The sequence below is a fragment of the Mesoplodon bidens genome, assembly GCF_964165515.1.
Source record: "Mesoplodon bidens genome assembly, chromosome: 4".
NCBI lineage: Eukaryota > Metazoa > Chordata > Mammalia > Artiodactyla > Ziphiidae > Mesoplodon > Mesoplodon bidens.
The window spans coordinates 107,610,440-107,630,833 of record NC_138160.1 but is presented as its reverse complement, the minus strand read 5'-3'; positions in this window follow the sequence as shown (position 1 = coordinate 107,630,833).

The following is a 20,394-nucleotide window of genomic DNA, read 5'->3' as shown; positions in this document are numbered from 1 at the left end:
CCAGCATTCCCTGTAACATGTAGACTTTTGGACAATCTTTGGACCTATTTTTAGGACTGCATCCTGTACTCGAGTAGGAAAAACAATATTGAACCAGTCACCATGTCTCTGATCAAATACAAAAAAAGATGCAAAGATGTTTTATAAACTAAAAAGCACAGGGTAAACCATTACAGTGCCTTGACACTGTCATTCACAACCAAAACTATCCCAAAGGTATGATAAACTCAGCTCTTGTATTGTAGTACTACCACAGTGTTGAACATGTAACATTAATTCAGTGGCATCTGGTGTTTCATAAGTCTTCTTAGAATATTCTATTTTGTCCTTTTTCACTCTGTGTCCTTAACTTTGTAGACTCTGTCTAGCCAAATTGTAAATTCTTGAATGGCTTCTCCACAACCCTTAGTATGTACGTAGTGACTGTCCCAAACACTTGGTGTGCTAAGAAAAAGTCAACTGCATTCATTCATTCATTCTTCCTCCACATTCTTTAGGCATTTATTATGTAACTACAATGTGCCAGCCATTGGAATAAAGGCTCAGAATAAGGAATGATAAACTCACCAATCAGTTGGAGAAAAATTCAGGTAACATAACATAGCTGATAACAGTATGATAGATGCTATATTAAAGCTATCCACAAAGCAGAATAGGAATCACATGAGATACCACCGTTTATGTGCGCGAACTAGGAAAAGCTTCAGAGGGGAGGTCTTAACTGAACTGCATCTTGAAGGATGACTAGGTAGTAAGAAGTTGGTTAGACCAAAAAAGGGAGCAAAGACATTTCCTGCAGAGGGAACAGCATACACAGCCAGGTCCGGGAGGAGTGAAAGAGGCAGTGTATTCTTTAAGGAACAGTAACAAGATAAACATCAGTGGAGCTGAAAGGCTGGAGAACAGGGAAGCAGAGAAACAACCCAGAGAAGATTATATGTGAAGCTGGTCTTGTGTATCATGTTAGGAGGTTTAGCTTTATGCTGTAAGCCAGTGTTTCTCCAAATGTGATTTGAGGTCACCTCAGATTCATTTGGGGATCTGCTCAAGTGCAGATTTCTGGCCCTTACATCTGGGATGAAGCTCCAGAATCTGCATTTTCAATAAGCACCCAGGTGACACTGATGCTTACCATCTGGGGAGCCGCCAAAGATTATTAAATAAGGGAATGACACAATCAGATTTGTATTTTAGATATATGCTATTAAACAATCAGGAGGAAGGTAAATCCACTACTGTTAAATGAGCTTGTGACTTGGGTTTGCATTAGAACCATCTGGGGAACTTGTAAAAATGCAGACTTTTCACATCTCGCCCAAGACTTATTGCACCTGAATCCAAGCAGAGGTGGCTAGGATTTATATTAGGTAGAACTATTATACATGAAATCGCCATTTTACCTAGATCAAAAATGGTCAAATTTTGGCAGTTTCTCACAGCTTCATCTAATACATTTAATAAGCCCCGCTCCATGTTTCTGATATACATCAAAGTCTCAGAATAGCTGATGAAACACAAGCAGAGCTAAATGCCTTTCCTTTTTTATTAATTATCAGTGTCATTACTCACTTTGACTGACATGCAATGATGTGACATAATTTATGTACCTAAAACAAACGTTAAAAGAAAAAAAATGGTGTTCAAAAACAACCACCAATGAACTAAGGCTAATTTAAGGATGTTAGAGCCGGAAGGAACACCAGAGATTACCCAGCTCTTTCCCTACCTCCCCACACATGATGAAGCTGATGGGAGAAGTGCCCTGCTAGAAGTTATACTGAATATTTTGTTCAGTTCCTCAGTGATACATGCTCTTCATTTTAACAGGTATTGAAATCATTAGAGCTAAAAAGTGTTGGGGATTTAATTTATAGAGTGATAGTGCCAAGTGAAGCCCTAAACTTGATGTGTGTGTGTGTGTCTGGGGAGAGGGATGGGCATAAAGCAAATACTTGTGCATATCCATTTCTAAAATGAAGCCAACGAATTTAAATAATATAGAACCTAGAAGAGTGCTTGAACTGTAATAGATGCTTAATAAACATTTATTGAACAAATGATTAACCTCTTAAAAAAATAGGTTAAAGGAGGTATAGTAATGCAAGGAGTGTCTAAGGCAATGTAGTTTACAGGCTGTAAACTGAGTGTAGATTTCCCACCTGCTAGCCTATCCCAAGCACCATTTGGCACCCAACCATGACGCCTCCTCTACAAATCCCAGCCCTGCCACATGCACTGTTCTTTCCTCTGAAGGGTCCCCAGCAGAAAGCAATACAAAGACCACGTCTGAGCAAAGTTTGACAATGCATCACATTCTAGGTGGGATTGAAAGCCACATGAGCACAGCTTTCAAAGTCCATTCAAATAGGAAGAATAGCTAACACTTAATGACAGCTAACAAAAACTATATCATCATGATACAACATGTTAATAATGTTAGAATAATAATGATGATGTTGCTAATGATAATAATAATAGCTAATACATGCTTACTATCTGCCAGGCTTGTTAGCACTCCACACACATCCACTCATTTAATCCTTTGGACGACCTTCTGGCGTAAGCATTGTTGTTATTCTGATTTTGTAGATGAGGAGAGAGAGGTTAAGTAACATCCAAAATCACACAACTAGAAAGTGGCAGAGTTGACAGTTGCCCCAGGCCCCCTGGTCCCAGAGCAACCCCTCTGTTGAACTCTCTGACCTCAGAGCAGCACAGCAAAAAGTACCCTGCAAGCTGACCTCCTGGAGCATTCACATCAGGAAAATGATCCGGTCCCAGTCTTTTCATCCATAAGGAATGAAGCATCTTTAGGTGGGAAGACCATACACAAAGTGAGACTCATAATATAAAGGAGAAAGGCCAGGAGAGCCAAGAAGAAACAGCATTTTCCTCTGCCTTGGGATAGCATGGATATCACTGCCTGAGAACTTTAGGGCTAACAAAATCTCAAACTTTAACTTTCCCCTGAAGAATCTGGGTCCTCATGTGGGGATATTTTCTAAAGAAGTATCAAAGATATCACTACATTTCATCTATTCCGTGGTATCATTCTTATTTCCAGAAAGAAAAATAAAGACAAAATATTTCCCTAAACCAGGGGTAAAAGTTCTAGATGAAAGGACTTTAAAAGACCAATAGGAGATAGATCTTTCCGTGGTAACTATGGCTGGAAGAACCGCCCTTCCCAACATTCCCTGAGGTGCCAGGTATTCAAACAAATAAGAGACTCCTTCAGTTTAAGTCACCCAGCCTGTGATCCTGACGCCCCTAAAGGACGCTGAGAGCGCAGTAAGAGGGAGCAGCCCCACGTCTGACCGCACAATCTGAATATCAAGTCCCGGAGAAAGAGGAGTTCAGAAAACAAGATCCCAGAGAAGTAAAGCCGATCTGAAAGCAAGAGCCCCGCCGAAACTGCTTTTCATTCTCAGTCTCACTCTCCCCAAACCTCCCTACACCCAGCTATGACACCGGTCAATACAGAAGCAACACAAACAAGGAAATACAAGGGCAGAAATTATGCAAAATAAAATGCGTAACGGGGGCATTTCCTCATGAAAAATACTCCAAGAAGTTCCTACCCAGCCCCAAGTAACAAGACCAAATCCAAACACTAACAATAAACCCTTGAGACAAGTAAACAAGTCAGACTGAGCCCGTCTCATCCCACCTCACGGGGCACCCGCGGTATCCTGGTTAAGGGAAATGTGCCCGCACCCATAAGAAACCATCCAGCGGCCGGCCAAGGTCCAGCGGCCGCCAGAACGGAGATTGCCCAACTCTTACCCGAGATCCTGAGATCCGCAGTGCAACCCTTTCCCCCTGGTTTTCACGCAACGCCAGCGGAGAAGCAAAATCTGTTCCAGTTAGCCTTCAAGCAGCGTCCCAGAAGAGAGCGATACTTGGAAGTCTTGGTTAAGGCTCAAAGAAGGAGACCACAGGAAAGGAGGCGGGTCTCTGCGCGTTTCCAGACTCCCAGTTTTGCGCACGGGGAAAGTACTCGTTGCAAACTTGAGTAAGGTTTTCTCCGTCTGGCCAGAGATGCTGAAGGAGGAGGGGAGTAACCCGAGCCGGGCCCGGGATGCGAGCAGTTGCCGCTGCTGCAGCTGCTGCCGCCGGGGCAGTGACCGCTGAAGGGGGGCGTCCTCGGCGCCGCGCGAAGTCCCTAGTGTGACCGGCAGGATCCTCCTGGCCCGACTCCTGCGCCCGATCGCGGGTCGCCCCTGTCCTGAGCGGCTTCCACCGCGCCGAGGCGACTCCGCCAATAGTCTGGCTACTAAATTGGCAAACCTTGGGGTCACCGCGTGGGGGTGAACCTAGAGGTGGCGGAGGGAGTGCCCGTCTGCGTCCCGACTCACTCTCAATGCCCCAGTGTCAAAGTCCCCGGAGGTGTTCTAGACCCTCTACGAGGAGTGGAGGGTTGGGGACGGCACCCGAGCGACCAGATGGAGTGGACGGCACGCCCCAGCGGTGCCAGGGAAGGAGCGAAACCGTGGGACAGAGAAGGGAGGAGTGACCTAGCGGTAGAAGAGTTGTGCGCCGCGGCAACAAAGTGGTTGGAGAGGTGGGGCGAGCAGTTGGGGGGCGGGGGACGGAGGGGGCCCACTTTACCGAGGCTGGGCGGAGAGAGAACTCCAAGGACCCGCAGGAAAATCCCTCCAGGCCCGCGGAGGCCCCGCGCGGAGATTTGTTGGGGAATGGCTCCCTCTGCCGACTCGCCGGGGAGGCCCCGGGAAACCCAAAGACGCAAAGTTAAAACGATGAGAAAGGCTTTTTTCCCATCTGAGTGTTGGGCGAGACGTGAATTCTAGAATCTACTTCTCTGGCTGATCACCTTCCTCTTACTTACGAATTACCCTGCGTGCGAACCACCCAAGAAGATACAAACTTCTTATTCGTGGAAAGTTGTTGTTGTTGGTTTTTTTTAATGTTAAGCTGAATTCTATCCTCCCCAAAAGGCTAGTGCTCCATATTCACGCCAGATGAGCCACTCCTACCAGACTTCTGTTCCTTACATTAATACGAACTCTTTCTTTTTAGAGAGACCTCAAATGCATATGCGACCCCAGTCAATAGCAGCACCTGGCAAACAGTCCATGCTCAAAGTTACGCTTGAATGGAATGAATGAACATATATGTTTGAAGCCCCTCACCATTCTCTTCATGACCTTGGGGTAAGTTTTCACCCCTGGACACAAACAAAGGGAGACTGTTTCTGTTTGTTTGTTTGTTTGTTTGTTTACCAGGTATCATCACCCCTTCTTCTGGTTAACAGTACCTTCATTTTTCTTGGGGGACCACCCTGCCACACTCAGGGCGGTCTGGATGGGAAAGTCAGTCAGGATGGTCCAGCTTTTCCGGATCCAAGAGTGGCCACCTGAGCTAAGCTAGTCCCCTCAGACCTTCTCTGCCACGAATCCTAAATTTGATCAGAGCAACACAAGGAGGAATAAATCTAGAGTTGATTGATCCATTTGACAGTGTTCTAGAGACTGGCCATTAGGTCACAGCATTTATTCCCCAAAGCTACCCTGGTTTATGCTTTATGAAACCTGGTTGCTCCACTTCCTTTGATTTTTTAATTAACGTTATTAGACATGATTTGCACTCAATATATTGCACGTATATGAAGGATACAGTTTGGTGAGTTTTGAATAATGTATACACCAATGTAACCACTACCACAATCAAGTTAATGAACAATTCCATTCCCAGGAAGTTCCCTTGTACCCCTTTGAAGTCAGTTCCCCACCTCACTATCCCTGGCCCACTGAGCTGCCTTCTGTAGCTATAGATTAGATTTGTCTTTCCTAGAGTTCCTACTGTGGAATCATATAGTATGTATTCCTTCGTGTCTGACTTCCTTCGCTAAGCATAATGTTTCTGAGATTCATCAAAGTTGTTTGTGTAAGCTGTTTGCGTTCTCTTTATTGGTATTATTCCATTGTATGGATACACCACAATTTGCCCATTCACCAAATGTTCATGTTGTTTCCAATTTGGGCTTATAATGAATAAAGCAGCTAGGAACTTTCTTGTAAAAGCCCTTTTTTGGATATATGTTGTTACATTTCTTATTTCACAGGAGTAGAATTACTGGATTATACAGTAAGTGTGTGTTCAGATATATAATAGAGATTAACTGTTTTCCAAAGTTAATGCATCACTTTACATTCCCACCAGCAATGTGTGAGAGTTGCTCCACATTATTATCAACACTTGGTATTTTCTGTCTTTTTATTTTAGCCATTCCATTGGGTATATAGTGGTATCTCATTATGGTTTTAATTTGCATTTCCCTAATTACTAATGATGGTGACCATCAAAGATGTTAACCACCTTTTCATGTACTTGCATTCCATTTGTTTTTTGATGAAGCATCCAAAGTTTTTTGCCCAATTTTTAATCAGATCATTTGTGTTCTTGTTGTTATTGGGTTGTAGGAATTCTTTACATATTTTGAATACCAGGGCTTTGTCAGATATGTGTATAGCAAATATAATCTTTGTTTGTCTCTTGCCTTTTAATTTCTCAATGTTGTCTCTCAAAAGAAAGGTTTTTTATTTTGAGAGTCTAATTTATCAATTTTTTCTTTTATAGCTTTGCTTTTCATGTTTCATCTAAGAGATCTTTGTTTACCCCAAGGTCATGAAGATTTTCTCCCATGATTTCTTCCAGAAGTTTCTAGTTTTAGCTGTTATGTTTAGGTCTGTGATCCACTTGGAGTTACTTTTTGTGTATGGTTTGAGACAAGGGCTGAAGTTCATTATTTTTCATATAGATATTCATTTGTTTCAGCACCATTTGCTGATAAGATTATCTTTTCCAATGAATAATTATAGAAATAATTACTGAAACATTATCAGGGTTATCCATTGAATAACCTTGACACTTTTATTAAAAATCAATTGGCCATATGAGAATGGGTCTTTTTCTGAACTCACTATTCCTTTCATTTGATCCATATTTCTATTCTTTTGCCAATACCATGCTATCTTGATTACTGTAGCTTTATAATAAGACTTCAATTTCTAACTTTGTTCCTTTTTTTTCAAAATTTGTTCAGCTTTTCAAGATTTGAGGGTTTTTTTTTAAATCTTCCATTTGAATTGCAGAATTAGCTTGTCAATGTTTAAAAAGCTCACTTTGATTGAGAATGCCTTGAATATATTGATAACTTCAAGAAGAACTGACATGTTAATTGAATCCTCCCATCTATAAACATGTTGTATCTCTCCATTAATTTAGATCATTTTTAATGTCTCTCAGCAATATTTTAGTTTTCAGCGTGCCAGTTTTTCATATATTTTAAAAAATTTATTCCTAAGTACTTTTTAACTTTTGATGCTTCTGTCAACAGAATTATTTTTGAATTTTAGCTTTTAACTTTTTGTTGCGAATATAGAAAAATACAATGGAATTTTGTACAATAGTTTCATATTTTGCAGCCTGACTAAATTTACTTATTAGTCCTAGCAGTTTTTCTAAAGTTCCTTTAGGATTTCTTACATGCAAATAAATACAGTTCTGCTACCTTTATTTCTCTGTTTTGCTTTATTGCTCTGGATAGGATGCCCAGGACAATGTTGAATAAAATGTTAATGTTGGTAAAAGTTAAAATCTTTGCCTTGTTCTCCAACTTAGATCAAAAATAAACAGTCTTTCACCAGGAAGTAGGATGTTAGCTGTAGACTTTTCATAGACACGCTTTATTGTTGAAAAAGTCCCTTCATTAAAAGTTTTTACCATAAATGACTGTTGAATTTTGTCAAATGTTTTTCTGCATCAATTGAAATGATTGCATGTTTTTTTTCCTTTATTTTTTTAATTGATTGAATTGATTGTTAAAACTGCCTTGCATTCCTGGTTTAAAGCCTACTTGGCCAATGTGTATTACAGATTTTATGTACTGTTGGATTTGACTTGCTAAAATTTTGCTCAGCTATGTCTATATTCAGGAGGAATATTGGTCTGTATTTTCATTTTCTTGTGACTCTTTGTCTGGTCAGAGGTTCATTAATTTTTTTATCTATTCAGCAGACCTCGTAGCCCCATTCTGGCACAGTGATAAATGTCCTGCAGCCCTCTCCATAAAGATAGTACCCTGAAGGTCTTCTGCTTACATCATCACTCGAAAGCCTCCTGCCCACATTGGTACCCCAATTCCCTCTTTAGTCCCACAATCATGGCTTACCTGCACTGAGAGGTTTGCCATTGAGTCCCTGCACCCTCTACAACTCCCTGCACTGCTTGTTTCTGAATTGGAGAGTATCTACCGAGCTGCTGCTCCCTCTTCAGGGAGCTCATCTGTGGTCCAGAGGGTTCCCATAGAGCTACTACTCTCCCTGCATGCCCATACTACCTTACTAATTACCAGTGTTTTGCCTGCACTGCAGAGGGTTGCTTTCTGATGGCTTAGAGACGGCAGAACAGCTCCAGCCTAGGCAAACCAGCAAACTTCTGTGCTCTCCAGTGGACTGAACTATAGCTTCTATAATAAGGTCTGAACCCCTTCCAGTTTTGTCCTTTCTTAAGCACTTTCTCCACCCTAGAATACCATACAGAACTGTCGTATCTTACAGTCACTTTTTACCAGAGTTAATACTTCTTTATATGAAACCTCCCCCCATGTTTAACCTATGTGGTTTCTATCTCCTGATTAGACCCAGACTGATGCATTATAATAAGGCGTGACCTTTCTGAGATCTCTACTGAATGTCCCTAGATGTTCACTGAAGACTACTCACTCTTCACTCAGTTTATCAGTCCCTCAAGATCTCTGGGAATTGTTCAGCTTACAGCTTCTTGACGGGTGTGTACCTGTGTTGTACAGTTTCACCCTATTCATTGTGGCTTACTATTCTGCAACAGAAGGACCCTATGCAAATTTATAGAGGTTTTTCCTTGTGTAATTCTCTCCTCTTTGGTACACTGCTCTCCAAATTCCAGCCACCTCAGCCTCTCTGAATTCCAGTGTCTGTCTCCTGTGCTCACCTGCACTGTGGTCCAGGAAGTACCTCTGGTCAGAAAGCCTGAGTGATTCTAGGGTTCACCTCATTTGCTTACTTTTTCTTTGGGACCACAGTCTTCTTGTCCAATATCTGAAAAGTGTTGTTTCAATATTGGTTGCTTAGGGCAGGATCCTAAGTCCAGTCAATCCTTTATGGCCAGAAAAAGAAGTTTTTTCCCTTTGATTTTTAGAAGCTACTCTTTGAACAAATTCCTTCACATTTTTTGGTATGTTTGTATTTGTTTTCCTTGAGTTGGATAGACTTGGTTTTTATTGCTTTTATCCAAAGAACTCTGGACAATACATATGTGGAACCCAGAATGAACACATAAAGCATTTCAGATAAAGCCTGAACAATCTGGATTAGAGTGAGACTTATACTACCTTTATTCTGAATACTATAAGCATTATTCATATAGTATAAGATTAAATGGGCATTTTTTGTGGATAACTATATACTATTCTGTTAACATAGAATTTATAATCTACTAAAATTCCAATTATTTTTCATAATTGTTAGTAAATCTGGCTTTTAAAGATATTATTTATATAATTAGGTGTGACTTTCTTAGTAATTTTACAGAACTATTAATTTAGCCCTATGAAATTCCATTTTTCTATATGCAGTCCATCTTAGAACTTGTTGAGATCTTGGAGGAGCTAATTCTTGTCCTAGTATATTGGCTAAGGAGCTCAAAATCAAGATATCTTAAGTTTGATCAGCAAGCCACAATGCTCTTGAGCAAATACTTATTAAACATGTGGAGGCAGGTGAAAGTCAAAGGCATAGTCTGACAGGGACTTTATTCTCCATTTAAATGTATTCACATCCTGTAGTATGGTCATTCAACCACTTATAAATACTACAACTCTATTACATCAGCCCACATTCTTCATCTGATCCAAAAGGATTTCATGGGATATTTTTTTCAATTACCTTATAAATCCAGATGTATTCTTATTCCTTCAATTTACCTGTCTGATAAGATTTCCAATAAAGAAAATGAAGTCAGCCTAGCAGGTCTAACTCTTAGCAAACAAGTTTGGCTTCTAGAGACTCCTCCCAGATCCTTTGGCGTATGATGCTGGATCCCACATTTCCCACAGTCACCTTTGTCTATGAACTGATGCCAGATTTTTGTTGGGAGGTGGGAATATAATGAGGGGCATGTTACTGGGCCATCTTGCTTGTGTCGCTCTCTCCAGTTGTTTTTTTACTGTGACCCACAGTAAGAAGTACATTTTTCATCATGACCAAATTCACCTCTTCATAGGTATGTGATTGGAACAAGTTTCATCAAACAACACTTACTGTTATGTCATGTCCTCTAATATTTTTCTATTCTAGTGCTCCTCAAACATCAATATACATGTTAAACAGCTTGGGATTTTGTTAGTATGTGATTCTGATTCAGTATCTGGGATGGAGCCTACATTTTAACAAACTCCTAAGGTGATATGTGTGTCTCTCAGACTGCATCTTGAGTAGCTAAGTTCTATTTTATTTCATTTTATTTAAGTGCTAAATTACTCTTCTGACTTTCAAATGTATCTGGACTGTCAGTTTGTAAAAGTACTACTGGTATATTTCCTGGTGTAACACTATGCTTGGAGAAGCTCTTGAATCAACAACATGCCTATGTAGGATGTTCGTGTAAAAGTCTACATGTTCGTGTAAAAGTCTATATATATTTCCTGGTGTAACACTATGCTTGGAGAAGCTCTGGAATCAACAACATGCCTATCTAGGATGTTCATGTAAAAGTCTACATGTGATGTGGTATCATGCTTAGAAGAGTTTCAACAGGAAACAAGCTTCCTCTTCCATATACCAAGGTCAGAAAATGATAGAAGTAAAGAGACTGATATCTTCCTGACCTTCCTTCTTAAAATTGTAACATTTGACACAAATAAATCTATTCCATTTTGGAATAAACAAGTCTAAGCATTCTGCATAATAAGGATTTTCATAACTGTATGTGAAAAGAAAGTTAGAGATGACCAAAAGTGACCATGGCAATGAGATGAGTATCAGAAAAAAAAATTCCTGTGGTGTGATCTACTTTTGTCTGCAGTATCAGTGCTTACTACATCAGTCAAGGTTCTTGTTTCAAGTAGCAAATGTCAACTCTGACTAACTTAATAAAAACAAAACTGGGGAGGCTATTGAGGGACTCCAAAAGAGGTGGGAAGCTGTGGTACTAAAGTTGAATATAAGAAAGAACTCCTCTAGAGGGTACCAAAGATTCAGAGTGGAAACAGCCTGGTCGTGCTGTCTCCATTGAGATTAATGAACTTGAACAATTTCTTTCCTTAGTCCTCACAACATGTTCTCAAGATCAAAGTCACAGGAGAGAACATCCATTGGCTGAACTTGGGTTTTGCATTCCCTCTTGCCAGACCTGTGGCAACATGAAGTATTTGTCCCTTCAAACTTCTATAGGGGAGCAGGTACCTGATACACCATCCCTCTAAGAGCATAGGAAAGTGGGGAGAAGAAATGTCCCAAAAGTAAATTGGAGTGCCACTGGGAAGAGGAAATAGATATTAAACCACCAATAAACTACATATGACAGAGCACTGTGAATCAGTAAGGGCCCTTATTATACTTGTTATTGCAAGTATAACAGGATGGTGAATGGGTTTTTCCAATTGTTTGGGAATTGTGGCTATAGTCTCACAGCCAAAGAGCATAGATGCTAATTGGCCCACATTTTAAAGAATGCATGCAGGGCTTCCCTGGTGGCGCAGTGGTTGAGAGTCCGCCTGCCGATGCAGGGGACAAGGGTTCGTGCCCCGGTCTGGGAGAATCCCACATGCTGCGGAGCAGCTGGGCCCGTGAGCCATGGCCGCTGAGTCTGCGCGTCCGGAGCCTGTGCTTCGCAACGGGAGAGGCCACAACAGTGAGAGGCCCACGTACCGCACAAAAAAAAAAAAAAAAAAACAAAAGAATGCATGCAGACACAACCCTTGCATAACTTAATAAGAAGTAAACAAAACAAGCTCTGATAGCACCATCAAGTACTGCTACACGCATCCCCACCACACACACACAATCTCTATCTCTTTACCCCCATAGGAAAAAACTAAAGAATTCCAGAAGAGTTGGCAGAATTCCTGCTGTATGGAAGCTGTCACCCAACTGGTGACTTTTTTCCTTCCCATATTAGAGGGAAGGGGGATATGTCTTCCCTTCTATGGCAAGTTAACTTAAGATGTAGGGGAAGACAAGGAAAACAATCACAAAATGAGGAGAGCTGGCCAGAGGTGGACTCTGGCATTGCCACCCCTAGGCAGACTTCTGCTTATGTAGAACAGGCATATCTCCTCACACATTAGAACAGGAGGAAAGGAACTGTCAAGAGACAACAGTGTGTAGTTTCTATTCCCACTGCTTGGTGACATAAGAATGCCTGGGGAAAAAAAAAAAAAAGAACACCTGGGTTTCCTTAAGGCCAAATAGACACCACTGGAGGGTATCTGGGCTTAAGCAATTTTGTCACAATCTAACCTAAGAAGGTTGCTGGCTAGTGGGGGTATGTGGCCAAGGAGCAGGACCTGAAAGGGCAGGGGGCAGAAGAACTCAGGTTGTGAAGGATCATCCATGTCAGAGGCCTGTGCAGCCGAGGACCCTACAGGGCCTCCTGAATAACCCACACATGCACTGCACTTCAGCAGGATCCAGATGTCTCCTCTGCAGGGGGGACTGACCATCCTATGTGGACCACAGCAGCTCGGCAGGAGACATCAATCCCTTCCTCAGTTCTGCCTCCAGAACCCAACACTGAAAGAGATGGAAAAGATGGACCCAAAAGATGAAGAAAGAGAAGGAAGTAGAGGAGGGAGAGAGAAGCAAAGCACACCAAATATCCCAGGGTGGGACCATTCGCACCACTGGTCAAACCTGGGCTTGGGGGGAGGGGAAGAGTGTAAAATTGGATGTGAGATTCAAGCTGTACAGTGGATTATACTGTTCTTGATGTTTCAAAAGCTGAGAGTCTCTGGAATGCTACAGGAGCTACCCGAGATGTTGTGAAGGCACAGAAAACACGTCTCCATCAAAGCACACCTGAAAACACTATTGGAGAAATAAAATAAAGGGGCTTCATGTTAGGATACCACTGAGTTCAGACTCTCCAATAAACTGGTTACATAGCAAAAGAAACTGACTTTGAGTAGTTTAAGCAGAAAAGGAATTTATTGAGAAGCTACTGGGTACTTGGTGAGATGCCAGGAAGTCCAGAGGACTGGCTTGGGAAAGCACACAGGGATGGTGAGGTTCTGTACTAAAAGCTAAAATCACCCCTTGGAATTGTTCTGGGGAAGCCCTGCCCCACCAGTGGATATGGGATTGTGGACGTCTCACCAACAAAACCACCTACCCTGGATCCTGACTGAGGCAATCACTCCCTCTAGGAATGGGATGTTGCTGCCTCCCCTGAGCTGCCAGAAGAATTCTCCTTTGTCTCAGTTCTCAAATCAAAGCCCAGGGCAAATACATCCAATTGGCTGAGCAGTGGAAAAGGAGTCTAAAGAAGCAAATATTTGTTGGATTGGTTCAAGATGGTGGAGCAGAAGGACGTGCGCTCACTCCCTTTGGTGAGAGCACCAGAATCACAACTAACTGCTGAACAATCATTGACAGGAAGACACTGGAACTCACCAAAAAAGATACCCCACATTCAAAGGAAAAGGAAAAGCCACAATGAGATGGTAGGAGGGGCACAATCACAATAAAATAAAATCCCATAACTGCTGGGTGGCTGACTCACAAACTGGAGAACACTTGTACCACAGAAGTCCACCCACTGGAGTGAAGGTTCTGAGCCCCACATCAGGCTTCCCAACCTGGGGGTCTGGCAATGGGAGGAGGAATTCCTAGAGAATCAGACTTTGAAGCCTAGCAGGATTTGATTGCAGGACTTTGACAGGACTGGGAAAAGAGAGACTACACTCTTGGAGGGCACACACAAAGTAGTGTGCGCATCAGGACCCAGGGGAAGGAGTAGTGACCCCATAGGAGACTGAACCAGACCTACCTGCTGGTGTTGGAGGGTCTCCTGCAGAGGTGGGGTGTGTCTGTGGCTCACCGTGGGGACAAGGACACTGGCAGCAGAAGTACTGGGATGTACTCCTTGGCGTGAACTCTCCCAGAGTCCGCCATTAGCCCCATCAAAGAGCCAGGTAGGCTCCAGTGTTGGGTTGCCTCAGGCCAAACAACCAACAGGGAGAGAAACCAGCCTCATCCATCAGCAGACAGGTGGAATAAAGTTTTACTGAGCTCTGAGAAGCATGAAGAACTACAATTCTGCAGCCTGTGGAACAAAAACCACATTCACAGAAAGATAAACAAGATGAAAAGGCAGAGGGCTATGTACCAGATGAAGGAACAAGATAAAACCCCGGAAAAACAACTAAATGAAGTGGAGATAAGCAACCTTCCAGAAAAAGAATTCAGAATAATGATAGTGAAGATGATCCAGGACCTCAGATAAAGAATGGAGGCAAAGATCGAGAAGACGCAAGAAATGTTTAACAAAGACCTAGAAGTAAAGAACAAAAAAACAGAGATGAGCAATACAATAACTGAAATGAAAAATACACTAGAAAGAATCAATAGCAGAATAACTGAGGCAGAAGAAAGAATAAGTGACCAGGAAGACAAAATTGTGGAATTCACTGCCGTGGAACAGAATAAAGAAAAAAGAATGAGTCGGAGGAGCTTCAAGATGGCGGAACAGTAAGACGCAGATATCATCTTCCTCCCCACAAATACATCAAAAATACATCTGCATGTGGAACAGCTCTTACAGAACACCTACTGAACACTGGCAGAAGACCTCAGACCTCCCAAAAGGCAAGAAACTCCCCCACATACCTGGGTAGGGCAAAAGAAAAAAGAAAAAACAGAGACAAAAGAATAGGGACGGGACCTGCACCAGTGGGAGGGAGCTGTGAAGGAGGAAAGGTTTCCACACACTAGGAAGCCCCTTGCCTGGCAGAGACTGCGGGTGGCGGTGGGGGGGAAGCTTCGGAGCCACGTAGGAGAGCGCAGCAACAGGGGAGCGAGGGCAAAGCGGAGAGATTCCCGCACAGAGGATCAGTGTCAACCAGCACTTGCCAGCTCGAGAGGCTTGTCTGCTCATGCAACGGGGCGGGTGGGGGCTGGGAGCTAAGGCTCTGGCTTCAGTCAGATCCCAGGGAGAGGACTGGGGTTGGCTGTGTGAACAGAGCCTGAAGGGGCTAATAGTGCGCCACAGCTAGCAGGGACAGAGTCCGGGAAAATGTCTGGAGCTGCCAAAGAGGCAAGAGACTTTTTCTGGCCTCTTTCTTTCCTGGTGCACGGGGAGAGGGAATTAAGAGCACTGCTTAAAGGAGCTCCAGAGACAGGCGTGAGCAGCGGCTGGCAGCACGGAGCCCAGAGACGGGCATGGGACGCTAAGGCTGCTGCTGGTGCAGCCACCAAGAAGCCTGTGTGCAAGCACAGTTCACTCTACACACCTCCCCTACCAGGAGCCTGTGCAGCCCGCCACTGCCAGGGTCCCGTGATCCAGGGACAACTTCCCCAGAAGAACACACGGCGCGCCTCAGGCTGTTGCACTGTCATGCTGGCCTTCGCTGTCGCAGGCTCGCCCTGCATCCGTACCTCTCGCTCCCCCAGCCTGAGTGAGCCAGATCCCCCAAATCAGCTGCTACTTTAACCCCGTCCTATCTGAGCAAAGAACAGATGCCCTCAGGCCACCTACACGCAGAGGCGGGTCCAAATCCAAAGCTGAACCCCAGGAGCTGTGTGAACAAAGAAGAGAAAGGGAAATTTCTCCCAGCAGTCTCAGGAGAAGCAGATTAAATCTCCACAATCAACTTGATGGACCCTGCATCAGTGGAATACCTGAATAGACAAGGAATCATCCCAAATTGAGGACGTGGACTTTGGGAGCAATGATATATAAATATTTTTCCCTTATTCTCTTTTTGTGAGTGTGTATGTGTATGCTTCTGTGTATGATTTTGTCTGTATAGCTTTGCGTTTACCATTTATCCTAGGGTTCTGTCTGTTCGTTGCTTTTTCTTTTTAATTAATTTTTAAAAATTTCTTCTTAATAATTATTTTTTATATTAATACATTTTAAATTTTTTATTTTACTTTATTTTAGCTTCTTCTTTCTTTCTTTCCTTTTTTTTTTCTCCCTTTTATTCTGAGCTGTGTGGATGACAGGCTCTTGGTGTTCCAGCCAGGAGTCAGGGCTGTGCCTCTGGGGTGGGACAGCCAAGTTCAGGACACTGGTCCACAAGAGACCTCCCAGCTCCACGTAATATCAAACCGCAAAAATCTCCCAGAGATCTCCATCTCAACGCCAAGACCCAGCTCTGCTCAATGACCAGCAAGCTACAGTGCTGGAAAAACTATGCCAAACAACTAGCAAGACAGGAACACAACATCATCCATTTGCAGAGAGGCTGCCTAAAATCATAATAAGGCCACAGAAACCCCAAAACACACCACCACCAGACGTGGACCTGCCCACCAGAAATAAAAGATCCAGATTCATACACCAGAACAAAGGCACTGGTCCCCTCCACGAGGAAGCCTACACAACCCACTGAACCAAACTTAGCCACTGGGGGCAGAAACCAAAAACAACGGAAACTATGAACTTGCAGCCTGAAAAAAGGAGACCCCAAACACAGTAAGTTAGGCAAAATGAGAAGACAGAGAAACACACAGCAGATGAAGGAGCAAGGTAAAAACCCACCAGACCTAACAAATGAGGAGGAAATAGGCAGTCTACCTGAAAAAGAATTCAGAATAATGATAGTAAAGATGATCCAAAATCTTGGAAATAGAATGGAGAAAATACAAGAAACGTTTAACAAGGACCTAGAAGAACTAAAGAGCAAACAAACAGTGATGAACAACACAATAAATGAAATTAAAAATACTCTAGAAGGGATCAATAGCAGAATAACTGAGGCAGAACGGAGAAGTCACCTGGAAGATAACATAGTGGAAATAACTACTGCAGAGCAGAATAAACAAAAAAGAATGAAAAGAATTGATGACAGTCTCAGAGACCTCTGGGACAACATTAAATGCAGCAACATTAGCATTATAGGGGTCCCAGAAGAAGAAGAGAAAAAGAAAGGGACTGAGAAAATATTTGAAGAGATTATAGTTGAAAAGTTCCCTCATATGGGAAAGGAAATAGTTAATCAAGTCCATGAATCACAATGGTCACAAACAGGATAAATCCAAGGAGAAACATGCCAAGACACATATTAATCAAACTATCAAAAATTAAATACAAAGAAAAAATATTAAAAGCAGCAAGGGAAAAACAACAAGTGACACACAAGGGAATCCCCATAAGGTTAACAGCTGATCTTTCAGCAGAAACTCTGCAAGCCAGAAGGGACTGGCAGGACATATTTAAAGTGATGAAGGAGAAAAACCTAAAACCAATATATTCTACCCAGCAAGGATCTCATTCAGATTTGACAGAGAAATTAAAACCTTTACAGACAAGCAAAAGCTAAGAGAATTCAGCACCACAAAACCAGCTTTACAACAAATGCTAAAGGCATTTCCTTAGGCAGGAAACACAAGAGAAGGAAAAGACCTAAATAACAAACCCAAAACAATTACGAAAATGGGAATAGGAACATACATATCGATAATTACCTTAAATGTAAATGGATTAAATGCTCCCACCAAAAGACACAGACTGGCTGAATGAATACAAAAACAAGACCCATATATATGCTGTCTACAAGAGACCCACTTCACACCTAGAGACACATACAGACTGAAAGTGAGGGGATGGAAAAAGATATTCCATGAAAATGGAAATCAAAAGAAAGCTGGAGTATCAATTCTCATATCAGACAAAATAGACTTTAAAATAAAGAATGTTACAAGAGACAAGTAAGGACACTACCTCATGATCAAGGGATCAATCCGAGAAGAACATATAACAAATATAAATATAAATATATATGCATCCAAAATAGGAGCACCTCAATGCATAAGGCAAATGTAAACAGCTATAAAAGAGGAAATAGACAATAACACAATAATAGTGGGGGAGTTTAACACCTCACTGACACCAATAGACAGATCATCCACACAGAAAACTAATAGGGAAACACAAGCTTTAAATGACACAATAGACCAGATAGATTTAACTGATATTTATAGGATGTTCCATCCAAAAACAGCAGATTACACTTTCTTCTCAAGCGCATACAGAACATTTTCCAGGATTGATAACATCTTGGGTCAGAAATCAAGCCTCAGTAAATTTAATAAAATTGAAATCATATCAAGCATCTTTGCCAACCACAACGTTATGAGATTAGAAATCAATTACAGGGGAAAAAAACATAAAAAACAAAAACACATGGAGGCTAAACAACATGTTACTAAACAGCCAAGAAATCACTGAAGAAATCAAAAAGGAAATCAAAAAATACCTAGAGACAAATTACAATGAAAACATGATGATCCAAAACCTATGGGATACAGCAAAAGGAGTTCTAAGAGTGAAGTTTACAGCAATACAAGCCTACCTCAGAAACAAGAAAAATCTCAAATAAACAATCTATCTTTACACCTAAAGGAACTAGAAAAAGAAGAAAAAACAAAACCCAAAGTTAGTAGAAGGAAAGAAATCATAAAGATCAGAGCAGATGTAAATGAAATAGAAACAAAGAAAACAATAGCAAAGATAAATAAAACTAAAGGCTGATTCTTTGAGAAGATAAACAAAATTGATAAATCTTTAGCCAGACTCATCAAGAAAAAGAGGGCGAGGACTCATATCAATAAAATTAGAAATGAAAAAGGAGAAGTTATAACAGACACTGCAGAAATACAAAGGATCATGAGAGATTACTACAAGCAACTCTATGCCAATAAAATGGACAACCTGGAAGAAATGGATAAATTCTTAGAAAGGTATAACCTTCCAAGACTGAACCAGGAAGAATAGAAAATATGAACAGACCAATCACAAGCACTGAAATTGAAACTGTGATTACAAATCTTTCAACAAACAAAAGTCCAGGACCAGATGGCTTCACAGGTGAATTCTATCAAACAAGCAGAGAAGAGCTAACACCCACCCTTCTCAAACTCTTCTAAAAATTGCAGAGGAAGGAACACTCCCCAACTCATTCTATGAAGCCACCATCACCCTGATACTAAAACCAGACAAAGATACTACAAAAAAAGAAAATTACAGACCAATATCACAGATGAATACTGGTGCAAAAATCCTCAACAAAATACTAGCAAACAGAATCCAACAACACATTAAAAGGATCATACACCATGATCAAGTGGGATTTATCCCAGGGATGCAAGGATTCTTCAATATACACAAATCAATCAATGTGATATACCATATTAACAAACTGAAGAATAAAAACCATATGATCATCTCAATAGATGCAGAAAAACTTTTGACAGGGCTTCCCTCGTGGCGCAGTGGTGGAGAGTCTGCCTGCTGATGCAGGGGACACGGGTTCGTGCCCTGATCCGGGAAGATCCCACGTGCCGCGAAGCGGCTGGACCCGTGAGCCATGGCTGCTGAGCCTGCGTGTCCGGAGCCTGTGCTCCACAACGGGAAAGGCCACAGCAGAGAGAAGCCCGCGTAACGCAAAAAAAAAAAAAAAAAAAAAAAAAACTTTTGACAAAATTCAACACCCATTTATGACAAAAACTCTCCAGAAAGTGGGCATAGAGTGAAACTACCACAACATAATAAAGGCCATATGTGACAAACCCACAGCAAACATCATTCTCAATGGTGAAAAACTGAAAGCATTCACGCGAAGATCAGGAACAAAACAAAGATGTCCACTCTTGCCACTATTATTCAGCATAGTTTTGGAAGTCCTAGCCACAGCAATCAGAGAAGAAAAAGATATAAAAGGAATACAAATTGGAAAAGAAGAAGTAAAACTGTCACTGTTTGCAGATGACATGATACTATACATAGAGAATCCTAAAGATGCCACCAGAAAACTACTAGAGCTAATCAATGAATTTGGTAGAGTTGCAGGATACAAAATTAATGCACAGAAATCTCTTGCATTCCTATACACTAACAACGAAAGATCAGAAAGAGAAATTAAGGAAACAATCTCATTCACCATTGCAACAAAAAGAATAAAATACCTAGGAATAAACCTACCTAAGGAGGTAAAAGACCTGTACTCAGAAAACTACAAGACACTGATAAAAGGAATAGAATATGACACAAACAGATGGAGAGATATACCATGTTCTTGGATTGGAAGAATCAATATTGTGAAAATGACTATACTACCCAAAGCAATCTACAGATTCAATGCAATCCACAGATTCAATGCAATCCCTATCA